Genomic DNA, 15,735 nt, shown 5'->3' on the forward strand with positions numbered 1-15,735 from the left:
AGGAAAATTGTGGTAACTATAATTGGGTGGTAACATTAATAAACAAACTAGATGAATAATTGAAAGTTTTAAATTTTTATTTGTTAACACGACTAATATAAAATAATTTAAAGCTTTCCATTAAAATACAAGAAGTACTTACTTCTGTCAAAATAATGATGAGTTTGGTGATTATTCCATTTCTTTGAAGAAATCATCAAAAAAGATGTTTTATTTTTTTTTTGTTTGAAACTTAAAAGAGACAGGTCGTCATTGCGAACATTGAATCTTCAAAATTTTGCTTATCCTAATGGAACTCAATACGATATTCGTTTGCATATCGTACTTACTAAGTTATAGGTGCAAAATATGAAAAGTTATTTTTGAAATATTTTAAACAGTTAGTCCTGGATCTCGTACCAAAATATGCATTTATCTTCGCAATAACTATTTCACTTGTATGAAATTGATAACCACTAAGCTATTTTTCCATATTTGGAAACAGATTGTCATCTTATAGAGCCGAATCGGGTGAATATAATGAATTAAGCAATAAATTGTAGTACAATTTGGCTAATTTTTCTGCAACAATAGCGAACGAACGTTATTACTTATGTTCGACATCAAGACCTGTCTTCTTCCCTTTTCTCTGAAGAGCAACATATAAAAATGAATTTTTTAAACATTCTTTTCTTTTAATACACCAGTTAAATAAATGAAATTCCTCTTTTACATTGTTAGACAATTTATTTATGATTCTATATTAGTGAACAGAATAATTCTAGTCAAAATCCAAACAGAATTACTTTTCTATCTACTCCCATCCAAACTTAATTGCGCATCTATATGAAAATTAACAATCTCTTATTGACGCTTGCCGAAGTATCTTGCCAAGCAGATCAATAAATTCAATATTCAAGATCCGCGCTTGAACGAGAAAAATCCAGGATGCTGTATATTTGGAATCAAATGATCCACAGAAAAATAGGAATTAATACTAAGGACCTGAGAATAATTGGAAACCCCCACTAAAACCAATCCGCAAATCTTAGAATCGATGTGAAACACATTCACAGAAAAAGTAAAAATAGTCAGTCAAAGCTGCATATTATGTCCACTCATCTTTTACTTAATTTCAGAGTGGATATTCAGCGAAGCCTTATATACAGGATAAACAACATTAGATATGCAGATGTCTCTATTATATTTGCTGACAACATAGAAGATTCACAAAGCCTAATGGATAGTATCGCCCGTCACAATCACCAATACGGCCTGAATATCAAATTCAAAAAAAATCATAATTATTCGTGAAAATCAAATCACATGAAGCATATCCATATCAATTGAGCTCAAACAATATAAAATATAAACAATATAAATACTGATAGGCTACGTTTCGTATCACATATGAGTCTGCAGACAAAGTCTCCAGATTCGCTGGACTACCAGGGTAACAAATGAAGAAGTCGTCAGAAGAATTAAAACGAACGAGAAGTAATGATAACCATAAAAATTCACTAGCTACAGTACTTCAGTCCCGTAATGTGAAACGAATCCAGATATGTATTGCTCCAAACCTTCTTGCAAGACAAAATATTTAGGAAAAGATACGAAGAACCTTGAACCTGGTACAATAGAAACCATTTCGCATTGCTGGTGATAAAATAAATATTTCCATAATGATCGCCAACATAGTCACTGATAGGCACGACAAGAAAAAACAAACAGCAAAATACTGTCACCTCTCCGTTTGACTCAATAAATCGTAACGCAGTTCAGCTACTGTTTTTGAATCATAGCGGACGAATAAACATTGTCATGATGGAACGAAAGTTTTTCATGCGACAAATTTGATTTTTTTAAAAGTCGGCATCAAACGTGTCAACAAATCAGCATCGTTAACCTTTTCGCAACTTTCATTCTCTGTTTTTTAGTATCTGTTTTTTCTATTTCTACCATATTTCCTCCACAGCACACATTATTACATTGTTATAACTAATTTCTTCACTACTGGCATTTAAACTTGATTTATATTCATACATGAATATAAAGATGTACAACACGCATTTAAAACTATATGTAGCAAGCTAATTTATAAACATAAGCTAGAGGCATTTATATTGGATATACCAAGAAATTTCGTAGCTAACATAATGAACTGTTAGATTGTAATAAAAATTTATCTAATCAAAAACAAAAAAAAGTTGTTGAAATATTCTCCTGAAAGAGATAATCTCCTTGTTTGATTTGATTTGATTTTGATTCCATGTCATTTATATTTATATTCGTAATTATATTTTATTTATATTTGTCTTTATATTTTCATTTATTTTGTATTCATGTTTCATATTTTTATTTGTATATATTTAAGGCCTAATTATCATAGATCAAAACAAGTATTCAGGTACGTATCATTAATTTCTTCTTGATTAACTTATTTCATTTCATTATAATGGTAGTCATAATATTTATATTATGACTATATGATTATGATTTATATTGATAGATCTCAATTCATATGACAGAATTCGATTTGTGTTTCCAAAAATATGTCGTCATCTTTCGAGAAAATAGATGGTTCTCAAGAAGAATTCTCTCTTCGGTAAAATGCGGCAAACTGAAATGAATTGCAATTTTAATATTTTCTTGTTATGTCTGTAAAGCACGGATTTTATCATCAAAAAGTCGTACCATACAACTGAAGTCATATCCCTTGGAGCAAATTCTTGAAAGTAATATATTTTTTGATGTCTTTAATATATTTTTACTTCTGATTTTCTTGGCAATAGCTCCAACTTTACGTTGTGTGCTCTAATTTCAGCGAAAATAAAATCACTTAGCAATCTCTGCCGCCAGAAAAAAATCATGAACTCATTTTTATGTCCTAAATTTGCATAAGGTCAATATCAACAATTTTGTCTTCACCTCACATTAAATGTTTTCTTTTGTTCTTCACAAAATATTTCACCATATGTTTTTGTAATAAGTATGTTTTATGAAACGGCTCTTATTTACCCCAATTAACGGCTTAGTAATTAACAAAGACGACTTGATCGAGTATTTTTCTAAAAAATTTTTGGTAAAGTTGTTCCTTTTTTTCGGTTCGTCACCCTCCATTATACACTTCACGAAATAAATCTCCAATTGGACGGGCCTGAAGTTAATTAGGGTGGTTATCTTGTTTTGGTACAGAGTTATGATATTTTGATGCAGCTAATTTCAGTTGTCCTTACATAATAGCAGGATGCTAAGTCTGGCCAAAACATTATATCGTTTCCAACGTACAAAATCAAGTAGTTTAGTGTGCCTGCTGGTAATCTCTCTTATCGAAATCGATCACTAGACCAAAATCTTATCAGCGAACTTCACATTCTCTTCACTTAAATAGATCGTTTATATTATCCATCGTTTCCTTTGTTTTTCGAATTGGAAAGTCTGAAGTATTTTTCATCGTCCATAACAATGACTTTCTCATTCGCAAAATGTATCCGCCTTAATTAACAGTATCTTGCTAATTCCCCCGATTCGATACTCTTTGAAGTATGGTATTCACGCGCTAATTTTGTTACGGAAACCCCATTCTATCTTTTGCTCTTCTTACTGATTTTCTGCTCGTTTTCGGAGGAAACTCCTGGTTGTCCACTTCGTGGGAGGTTAAGACATGGTATTCCTTCTTCGCATTCAACTATAACATGATAAATGCTTCTGCGTGAAATATTTTGGTTTTAAAAATGCGAACTATGTCAGAAATATGTCCAAATACATTATGGATACTTTTTCTTATTTCTAAATTATAAGACATTTCAGTGCGACTGATATAAAAAAGGGCTTGTCCAACTGATGTCAAATAAAGAATATTTTTTTTTGCTTACACATTAATTTTGATATTGTATTATTTAAACCTATTTTTAAATTGTACATTATGCTCCTAAACTATTGCGACATACGTTAATTGTTCAATAATTTATTTATAAAACTGCAGTTTTCTGTCAAAATCTTCTATCAGAGTTTCTGAGTGGATTGTAAGAATGTAATTTATGTGGTGCAAAAAGTAGTAGTGGACTATTTTGTTACTCTACCTTTTGCTTTTCTCACCAGACTTTCTGCTCGTTTTCGGATAGAGGTTGTCCACTACTTGGGAGATTCAAACATAGTATTTCTTCTTCACATTCGACTATAACATGATAAATGCTTCTAAGAGATTTGACCAAATACATTACAAATGATTTTTCTTATTTCTAACTTATAAGATATTTTGGTGCAACTGATATAAAAATTAGTTGTCCAACTGATGTCAAGTAAATAATCATTTTTTTGTTTACACAGTCATTTTGACATTGTATTATTTGAACCTATTTTTAAATTGTAAAATATATGCCAAAACTATTGCGACATCATTAATTGTTCAATAATTTATTTATAAAACTGAAGACTTCTGTCAAACTCATCTTTCAGAATTTCTGAGTGGATTATAAGAATGTAATTTATGTGGCACAAAGTTTGTGCTACTGACGACTATTATCAACATTACATTTACCTAGTAGATATATTAGGATTTTTTATAGATAAATACATTAATTTTAAAAGGTTTACTGAGTTTACTGTCAAAGAGTACCTATCAAGTATCCAAACATTTTTTATTACGATTTTCGTAGCTGGTAAAATTGGAGATTTTATTTATTTTATTAAATTTTTTTTCAACAGTTAACAACCAAATATTCAAAAACATATATTTGACATGATACGCATCCCACAGACGTAATCAGAGCTAACTGTTTGCTGAACTGACTACGAACTTACAAACTAAAATAACTAAAAACTAAATAACTATAGTATTATTATGTTTTAGAAGCTTATTCTCGTTATCTAATTATCTATTATTAATATAACGCTCCATAGAATGTATAAAATATATATTATAAATTTTATATCTAATACATACAGAGTGAGTTTTATGTATTGAACGCTCAATTATCTCGGAAACGGCTTATACCATTTTTATCAATTTTTATGCGCAAGGGTCTTGTGATAGAGCCGGTATTATGGTGGTATCTACAATTTTTTCTGATCTTTTCTTTTTCCGGAATATTTTGTATTTCTAGACACCCTTAAGAAATATTTATTTTTTTTGTTCGTGTAATATTATCTATACCTAAATGCCATCATTTCGGAGTTATAGGTACATTTGCGTTATCTCCACCAAAGTTACAATAAATATTGTACATTCAGATGGCTACGATTGAATAAACTCTTTTAATTTGAATATTCTTTGATAATTTATGTGCTAATACAAATCTCGTAACAAGGTCTAGTGTCAGTAAGTTATTAAACAGTTTACTGGGGCAGTAAAATATTTATCAAAATCATGGAACTGAAAACCTAAGACAACTGAAGACAAATCTTCAAATGTTTGTGTCATGTTGGAAGTAGATAAACATTTGTGAAGTAGGAAAACAACGAATTTTAGAAAATATACAGTGGCTCAAAATGTTGTCTTTTACTTCAATACAACAATGTTATTACCACGATAATATCGGCCTTATCATCCTTGTACACAAAAATTTATAAAAATTATCAAGTTTTCGTGATAATGAAGGCGTTTCATACATAAAACTCACTCTGTATATTTGGAAAACACTTGTACATTAAGTAACAATTTTAGTGTAACCATACATAAAACTCACTCTGTATATTTGGAAAACACTTATACATTAAGTAACAATTTTAGTGTAACTTTGTCAGATAATTATTTTAATCCATACTTTTAATTTTGTTCTTATTGCTCTTGTGCTTACCTTTAATACCTTAAAAAGATTTGGTAATAAGTTACAATATTTTATTGAAGCATATTCACTTTTTTATAGATAAGATTCTTCTAATTTTTGGCAGGTTTTTATTCCTAGTTCTATTGCTTGTTACCAAATATCTACCCTTCAATATTTCATAATGATTATTTATTATTAGTTAATTCACTAAATGCTTGTTTAATAAGCAAAGGTTAATGATAAAATACGTCTGATATCTTTATTATTTTAAAAGTTCTCTTTTTGGTTGACTCCAGCAATTTATACATATTATCATCTGCACCTCCTCATGCAATGATACCATATGTAGCAATGCTATGAAAGAATGCGTAATAGATTTTTATTGGTGTTTCAGTATTCATAACACTTGATAGTTTTTCAAATATAAGAAACAATTATCTGGTTTTGCCAAGAATATAAGTTATATATTCATGCCATTTCATATTAGAATCTATTTTTACTCCAAGGTAATTAGTTGAATTAACTCTTGCAATCCCTCTACCATCCATATTAATAAATAAGCTTATTGGCACACTATCATAATAGCTACCAAAAGCCATGCACCGAGTCTTATCTACATCAAGCGATAAATCATTAGTAGTTAGTTACCCATGTATTAACTAAACTTAGATAGCTATTCAATTTGTTCACATTTTCTGTCCACGTTAATCTTGTGCTTAATACAACTGTATCATCAGCACATGATGTGATGTAGTCTTCTGGTAGATCGCTAAGGAGATCATTTATATAAGGGATAAAAAAATGGACCCAAAATGGTGCCTTGTGGAACTCCCATTGCTATTTGCTTTTTAGCGCTTTTATAATTATTTCACTTAACTAACTGAGATCTGTTTCTAAAGTGGTATTTTATTAGGGAAACACCCCTAATACCATATCTATAGACAAAGAATAAATCAAAATTACAGATTACGCCATACTTCTAATTTGAAGCCTCCTGTGTACATTGTTACTAGATTACGTCATACTTTTAATTGGGAAACCCCTGTATACATTGTTATTGAATGTAAAACATCGCAATTGAAAGGACTAATCGACTGTTGAATTTATCCCAATTTACAAACTCATATTGTATATTTTCCCCTGTGAATTCCGATGTCATTAAAATTGTCAAATTATTTCAAAAATATGATTAATATTTACACAATTTGTTACTCACACTGTATTATATTACCGTATGTAAATAATTAGCACTTATTAATTAGATAAACAACTTATCAAAAAGTAATCAGTTTTTCCAACACCAGATAAAACTTTTTCATTTCTTGCGACAATATGCTACCGTTCCAAAATCAGAGTTTGTGGTTTATTTCTTTTTTACTTTAAATTTAATAATTTGATGAAAATGACAATTTGATTTCGAAATAAAAATTATCTCATTACAAAAAATAGTTCACAGTTCATTTAAAAATATTGAATAGATTAAAATATGTATAACTTTCATTCTAAAGGAAATTATATCAAACGCTCAATAGAGAGAAAAATTTTAAAGGAACGGAAACACTGAAACGCTTCAAGTACAAACTTTCGCATAATATAAAATTAAATATCACTTGCCTTATTTTAACAGTTTATATCACCTTATTTTTATTCAATTTACACCATTATGTAATAACGTTTTAGTCGAATTTTTATAAATATCATCACCTGTAGCACGAAACATATAACGCCGAATTTTCACTATCTTCCGACGCTAATTCATATTCCGACGTCGTGTGTTACACTATCCTTCGAAAGTGCGCCAGGAAATTTTTTCCACGAAAACGGGGGGAAAGCACATGCGCTTTATTACCGGTTGGGGTAAAATGTTTAGGTAAAATAGACCCTTTATTATAAGTTTAGGAGAATCAGTTGACCTAGGTTAGGTTAAACTTTGATTTAAATACGACTTTGGAAAATCATACTATATAAAAATTTTATTACGAAGTACTAAGTTCTAAGTAAATTAACCACACTACTTCTTTATTTCTCCACGACAATTAGTTAATGTTATATTATCTACCTAAATGAATTATAAAAATAGAATGTGAACATTCTCGCTCTATTGTGAAAACATTTATTCTGATACACTCGCTTCTTATGTGTTTTGGATTCTCATCCTATAATAAGTGATAGAATTAATACGATGTAATCGAACAAGATTAATTGAGATGGATGTGGGAGCTGGCAGTATCAGATATACGAGGTATGATCAAAAAGTACTTGAGTTGCTTCCATTTCAACTATAAAGGGTGTCGTTTTCCAATGTTCACTTTGATTATTAAATAATCAAATAAACTTTTAATATTTAAAGTATAGCCATAGAATTCTAAGGTTATAGTCTAGTGTTTAGCAACCTCTTTGAGACCTTGGTAAAATCATTCTTTGTCCTTATATGCAAAAAAATTGTCGCACTATATTTTCAACATTTCCTTGGGATCCAAATAATAATTATTTCATTATATTAACAGACAATCAACTCATTATTTTAATTCAATAGTATGTTCAGATATATGAACATTGAAAACAACAATAAATCTAGACACAGTTATTTAAAGTAAGTCCATTTTCTGGGCGAATATTCTCTTGAGCTTCTTGTCTAATGTTAATGTCATTTGAAGCTGTGATATCTACATGTATGTCAGGGACTTGGCCCAGAATGTTTTTTGAAATTCTTCTCTTATTTTCTAATAAACTCTCAACTCACACTGTTGGATTTCCATCCTCCGTGTTGCTTCATTTTCAAAATGTCCGCTCCACCAGGAGAGACGCGTCTCAAACAATGTCGTGTGTATATTTTAACATTAAGTAGAGCCAAGTACTGAGCATCTTTGCTAGTAATGCCATATGCCATATTTTCCATTTTAATGTTGCACAAAAAATCTGTCGTGCTTTACAGCAGGTCTAAGCCGGTCGTGTTCACTCCAACATGCCGGGGTAATCACGACCGATCCCACTACCAAGACTACCAGTTCACACCAGGTAGTGATCACAACTAACTCTCCTAATAGTAGTATTCTCGTCCAGTTTACGACTCCGTGTGAACCCGCCTTAACACATGATTTGCAAATGAGACTATGAATTGAAATATCGTTTTCATGTTGTCAGGATTTCATTGCAAAGCCAAATTCTGAGAACTACTCACTAATCTGCCCGATATTAAAAATCAAGCATACAAAATATGGACATCGATTGCAAGGACATGATGTGTGAAGAAAACTATCTGAAATTAGACCAACGGTTTTTTCTTGATAATGACAACATGCTGTATTACTAGCAGCGAGCTTTTGTTGACTTGAAATCTTCCTTAAGCTCGTTTTCCGACGTATTACTACATTGTCTGCGTATGTCAGTCTTTGCGTTGTCCTTGTTTTTAGTGTCCTTATTCTGTTCAAATCGATTTTACGTACTATCCATTCAAATAGTATGTTGAATAGCATAGTGGATACAGATATCCCAGTTTTATCCTGTGTTGGTCTGGAAACATCTTAATATTCTTTGTTTTTGTATGTTCGAGTGTCATTTTGGTAAGACTTATCAGCTTTTTTGGAATACTAAGATCGTTCATAATGCTATATAAATAATATTTGTTCATAGTATCGTATATTTTCTATTCATACCCCATTCTTTGGGAAAATATATCTGTGATTGATCTTCCAGATCTAACCGCTTCGGTAGTCTTTGAACAAGTTTTCTCCATATCAAACTTCTACCTATGATCTTAGTTAGCCATTAGTTTGTAGACTGTATCTTGTAGCATTATATTTATGTAGTTTCTGCATTAATTTTTTCTCTTTTTTGTGTATTGGTACCAGTATTGCCATTTTCCACGCTTCTGGTATTGTAAATTTAATCTAAATGGAGGTATTCTAAATAAGATCTGACTAAAGTTCTAGCACTAGCAGACCTACTAACCAGATCGGGGTCAAATATGCGACTGCTTCACTTAAAACATCAGGGCTTATTGGACGTATTAGTTTAAATAGGTACAGCACAAATGAATGCTGCTATAAATATGAATTCACACTTCCTATAAAGGATGCGGCTCAAAATATTTAATTTATTAAAATCCAAAAAATTAAGGATATTCGAAAAGAAAAAGAAAATAAAAATATAGTCGCCTTTCAGCTTTTCCCGAAAATGAGAAAATTCGTGAAACCTTTGACACTAATCCTGACGCATTAGAACAGTTGAAAGCTAATTCAAAAGAAACCTTTCAATCGTGGATTCAATGACCCCTGCACAAGAGTATCGTTCTATTGTATTATTAGCAATATTATCAAAGATAATTGAAAGACCAATGAAAAACTGTCTATTGCCTTTTCTTTTTAAACATAAAATCTTGAAATATTAACAATTCTTTATCCTACCTAATGAGTGCATTGCGGACTCTGAGATCAACAGGCCATACGTTACTCGATCGGAAGAAAATTGAAGAAATAAGGGACATGTGCGATATTCAGGATGTAGTAAGATGGGCAAGAAGCCGCAGAAGAGAATGTGGACAGAATGCCAAATGAACGGTTAGCAAAAATTGCAAAGGAAAAGAAACCAGACACAACTCGACCACCTATAAGGTGGTATGAAAGCTGGTCCTCAGCATCCCAACTACTCCTGGCAAACCCTTGATGAAAATACAGGACCTAGTCTTAACGTAAGAAGAAGAAGAAAAATGAGTGCATTAATGGCACTATGTTTTCTGTTCTTAATGAAATATATACCTCACCTAATGATAAATTCTATACGGCTTTGGTTTTTTGTGATTTCACTAAGGTTTCGATTGTGTTGATCGTGAAATTATAATTAATGAACAACAGTTTTATGGCATCCGAAGTATTTTTTTAAAATGGTTCCTATGTTACCTTGAATGTAGAAAACAGCTGGTACGAGCTAATGGTAAAGTTTCGAGTAATTTTCCAGTTGACGGTGGTGTACCTCAGGGTTTAGTTTTAGATCCAATGCTGTTTTTGGTTATCACAGACTTCCGAATTGATATAACTTACTATATAAACTCTGTTTATATACTGAGAAAACTTTATTTTTATCCTACAAAGGAGTACAACCTCTAAAACTCAACAATGACTTAATATGATCTTCAAATTCGATCAAGTTTCTTGGTCTACATATTGACGGTAACAGCTCGATATTCATACTGGTTTAACAACTTACTACTACTTCGAATTGCATCTTCGCTATGGTTTGCCTTCCTGAGGGTCTTGTCGCTTCCGCCTCTTCGAATCTATCTTCAAATTACAAGAGCATAGAAAGATTGGTTGCAAAGAGGCTTTTATCATTTCTGTTTAAATATAAAATACTTACTATCCATCAATTTGTGTTTTTAAGTAACAAATGCACAAATGAGGCTATATTCTTCCTCCTAAATAATGTGTACTCTAGCCTAAGCAGCCATCACTCCACTGCAACAACTTTTTGTGATTCTTCTAAGGCTTTCGATTGTGTTAATCATAATGTTTTAATCAACAAATTGAAGTACTACGATTTCAAGAGAACGCCTCTCGCATAGTTTAAGTCATACCTTATCAACAGAAGTCAGCTTGTAAGGGTTAATACAACGATGTCTTCTTGAAAACCAATAGAATGTGCAGTGCCCCAAGGCTCAGTACTAGGCCCTATTTTGTTTCTTCTGTTTATAAACGACATCACCTATCTAGACATCAGTGGTAAAATATGTATATTTTCAGACGACACTAGTTTCTCTTGGAGCAAACCTGACCTCAAGGCACTTCATAGGACCCTATCTAGTGACCTAGTCAACCTTAAATCATAGTGCGATTCTAGTATTCTGTGTCTCAACGTTTCTAAAACCAAAGTTTTATCATATAGAAATACATTTCAGCTTTTTCATTAAATAACACCACCATTGAGGTCGTTGAATCTGTAAGATTCTTAGAGCTTTTTGTAAACAATTCCTTGAAATGCCGCCTTATCTAAAAAATTAAGTTCCTCCTGCTTTGCACTGGGATCAGTTTCCTAAGAACTGAACTTATCCACTTCCTCAACAGTCTATTATGCCCTTATTAAGTCACATCTCCGATACGCCCTACCCTTCTGGGGTACATGTGGTTGGACTCAATTTGAGCGAATCTTTACTACAAAAGAAAGCTGTTAGATATTTACTCGGACTAAGCCGCAGGGCTCACTGCAGGCACTTCTTTCAGTGATTGAAAATTTTGATTCTTCCTTCCTCACTCATCTTTCAATCCGTTTACCTAATCCGTAAGCACGCCTCCCCAATTTCAAAAAGATCGTTGCATGGCTACCACTTAGGAACGCAGAGCACGAGCTTTACCTATCTACTCCACGTTCAGAATTACTTAAATGCTCAATATTTTACATTGTAAAAAATGCGCAATCACTTGCCGATTGAAATCAAATCGATATCATCTTTTCTCGCATCTCGCAATAATTTGCATATTTACTGGAACGTACATACTGCATACTGGTTTAATTTTTGCTATGGATTTATATACTAATTATTATCTATTACTATTACCTATAATTTTGTTACACATTGTGGTTTTCTTCTGTATATTGAAATTTTATTTTATTTGTATCTTCATTTAATTATTTTTATGTTTGCTTATTAGTTTTACAAGCTTTTATCTACAAATTCTAACAATTTTTTGACAATGAAGCATTTTTCTCTGTCTCGCTTCTCTCTCAAAAAAAACTATTCGTTACATTTATGGTTTAAGTAGCAGAACGAGAATTCCATTCTAAAAAATACAAAATAGAAAATGTTAACTCACCCCGCTCTTTTCATTTCAAAATCCGTTTGTTTAGTTCTCAAACACTTTCACAATTCAAATAAGAAACACTTTTATAGTTACCCTATTAGAAATATTCAATCAGCTGCCTTCAGAATTAAAAGTGACAAAAACATTTAATAAGTTCCGGAGATTGACAAAGGCATTTCTGCTTAAAATAATCTTTTATTCGGTGGCAGAACTGTACAATCTACCATAGACTGGGTTAATTTAATATCTAGTATAGAGTGAGATATTAATATTATTTTATTTATTATATAATTTCCTTATAACAATGTAGAAGAATGATTCAAATATTATGTTCCTTCAATTAAACCTATTTTATCATACCTTGTAAATGATTTAAACAATTTTAACAAAATTATTAAAAAATCATCTAACTTTCTTCAAAAATGCTCTAATCGGATGCATCGATATTTTAATAAAACAATAGAAATCTTTCACTTCATTGAAACTCGCTAAATTTTTGAAGCCGTATCGATATTTTAAGTTTAAAAATTGAGAAAACTTATTAAGGCGCTCTCTGAAAAGTTTTAAGTTAAAAAGTCGACGATTTTTACTAAACAAAGTTTTGAGTAAAATTCGATAAAATGCATCGCATGAGATGTATTTAACCACAAAATTAATTAAAACTATAGCTTTATTAGCAATTTTATCAAAAATAATTTTTCCGTGGATATCCAACCAGAAACTACTAAATAAGTTCTGCCATTCAATAAAAGATGGCGCTATTACCTCTTAGACCCATTAGTTTCTCAAGGACAGTTAGGAAATTATGATCGAGTTAAACTGATCATGATCTGAATATTCGGAAACTAACTCGAATCACGCTCATTCTTGTTCTAAAAGTGATCAAGTTAATCGGGTCGTAGTCATAAGATAGTATCATTTCTACCCTGATGGACTGGTGGGTAAATGCGATCAGCTGACAGGTTTTTACATTTATCTCTGGTTTTTTAAATATTATAAATTATCTATTCTCCTTAAATGGCTGTTTACTATTAATTTTCTTTGAGAGGTTACTGATATTTGTGGTTTTTATACTTTTTGGCATTTCAGAGTAAAAATAGCTTATTACTATTAAATTTTAGTGCAAAATCTATGTGAAGGAATAAATGCTTGGGAACTTCTCAATAACAATTATTGGAGACCTGAATTTGGTTGATAACACCACGTTTGATTCGGTCTTTTTTGATTTATTAAAATAAATTGAAATTGAAAACAAATCATCTAGCGTGTATCTTAACCTAAGTGGCAGTGACCATCCAGTGATCACAGACAATCACAGTGTGTACTAGATCAGCTTATTTCAAAAATTTTACCTCTTTCAATCTGGTTTCGTTACGAGGGATTTCCGACAGGTTTTTTCAGAACCTGTCGTAAATTAACCAGGAACAGAGTCGGCATAAAAATATCTCCAAAGCATGTGAAGACCCATCACAACAAACCTATTCCAGCATATTAACCACCCATAAATATCCTTCTAAGGAACAAGTTATCATCCTTACATATCGGATCACAAACAACATAATTTGTAACTACCTCTTCTTCAAAACAACAGTTGACAAACTGAACGCACAATATAAATCAATTAAAATAAATGGAATCGATACCGAATTTAGGCGTTTAATAACTCCATCACATTATATCAAACATATGTCCAACAATATCCAATTCACAAATGAAGCAGATTATAGCCACGTATTAAACTTTCTGAGACAAATTTTCATCCCTCATATTGAAAACAAATCTATTCCAGAATATTTTGTAATAACAAACGATAACACCACCTACCAATTATTTCTTTCAATCGATGGAGTAAGCTGCTCCACATGCATATCCATAGGTCACGAAGAATCCGCCTGTTTGATACAAAGAAACACACAGAAGAAATGATTACTGGAAATGACTCTGACCAAATGAAAATATCGAACAAAAGTGCTACAGAAGAAACAGAGAACACAGAAAACATAACAGAACCAGAGACAAAAATAGAGAATATTCAGCCTCATTCTTGAAAAATATTCTTAAGAGCTCCTACCACACCTCAAACACCCACACCAACAACCTCGTCAAATATAGTCAAATTTTGCAAGCCCACATTAACATGGAATACACTAAATTCAAGCACTAACACCCCTATCATTAGAAAAAGACAAATTTCAACATCACCTGAATGTTTAGATAGCCCTCCCATCACCTTCGGTTAATCTACTGAAACACTCAAATCAAAAAGAAACAAAAAAATATATCAATCAAAAGACAATCAAACATCAGATTGAACACCGAAGCACTACAATACACTATTAATGCTGCAAACGATGAAATAATCGTATCAGATTATTTAAACGAACCATCTGAATTACTCGAATTTCCCAATTTTATCTATAAAAACATACAAAATAAAACCTTAAAAAATAATATCACAACACTTTAGGAAAAATTATTTACTACCAATATCTCAACTACTATCATGACATGCGAAATAGAAACTAGAGAGGAAACCAGCAAAACGAAAAGCATACTTCATGTAACCGAAATGAAAATGCTCAGGACTATAGTGGGAAAAACGAAAGTAGATCGAATCAGGAATACTGACATTAGGAAACAATGTGGCGTGCAAGACATCGTAAGATGGGGGGACAAAAAAAAGATACTGCTACGCCCACGTGAGAAGAATGGAAGAGAGTAGACTGCCATCGTACTTGAAGGGAAACCAATAGGGAAAAGAGAACCCAGACGGCCACCTAAGCGATGGATGGACAGCTGGCAGTCCACCTCCCAGAAACTGATACAGAGGAACCTGCGAAACTAACAGATCATGAGATCTTGAAAATGAATAAGAAGAACTCAACAACAGATTCAAGTGACAGCGACACATTATTTCAACATTAAATTTGGAATTAATTAACTGAAGAACACAGAAGACGCTACAGGCTAGGAAAAAATTTGAAATCAATTCTCTCTTCATTCGGAAACGAAATGCTATGTCTCTCCTATTAATAACCCTCAGTAGTTTATGTGGGGTTATGCATTTTTACATAAAATAAACAATTCTTAAACATCTAGATTCTATTACACTACTAAATAAATATCGAGGAAGGATGAACGCACAAAAAAGTAACAATAATCAAAAGTTTTTGTAAGTAAATCATGTTTTGCAT

The 15,735-nt window shown here is 31.7% G+C and overlaps 1 protein-coding gene across 1 annotated transcript in view; it reads right to left on the minus strand.

Moving 5' to 3' along the window:
* The window catches only part of LOC130441881 (5-hydroxytryptamine receptor-like), a 366,379-nt gene extending 358,837 nt beyond the window's left edge, over window positions 1-7,542 (minus strand). Inside the window, exon 1 of the mRNA XM_056775706.1 lies at window positions 7,362-7,542. The gene's annotated coding sequence lies outside the window, so the exon portion shown is untranslated. The remainder of the gene's footprint in view (window positions 1-7,361) is intronic.
* Window positions 7,543-15,735: the final 8,193 nt, after the last annotated feature.

This window comes from Diorhabda sublineata, chromosome 3, assembly GCF_026230105.1.
Source record: "Diorhabda sublineata isolate icDioSubl1.1 chromosome 3, icDioSubl1.1, whole genome shotgun sequence".
NCBI lineage: Eukaryota > Metazoa > Arthropoda > Insecta > Coleoptera > Chrysomelidae > Diorhabda > Diorhabda sublineata.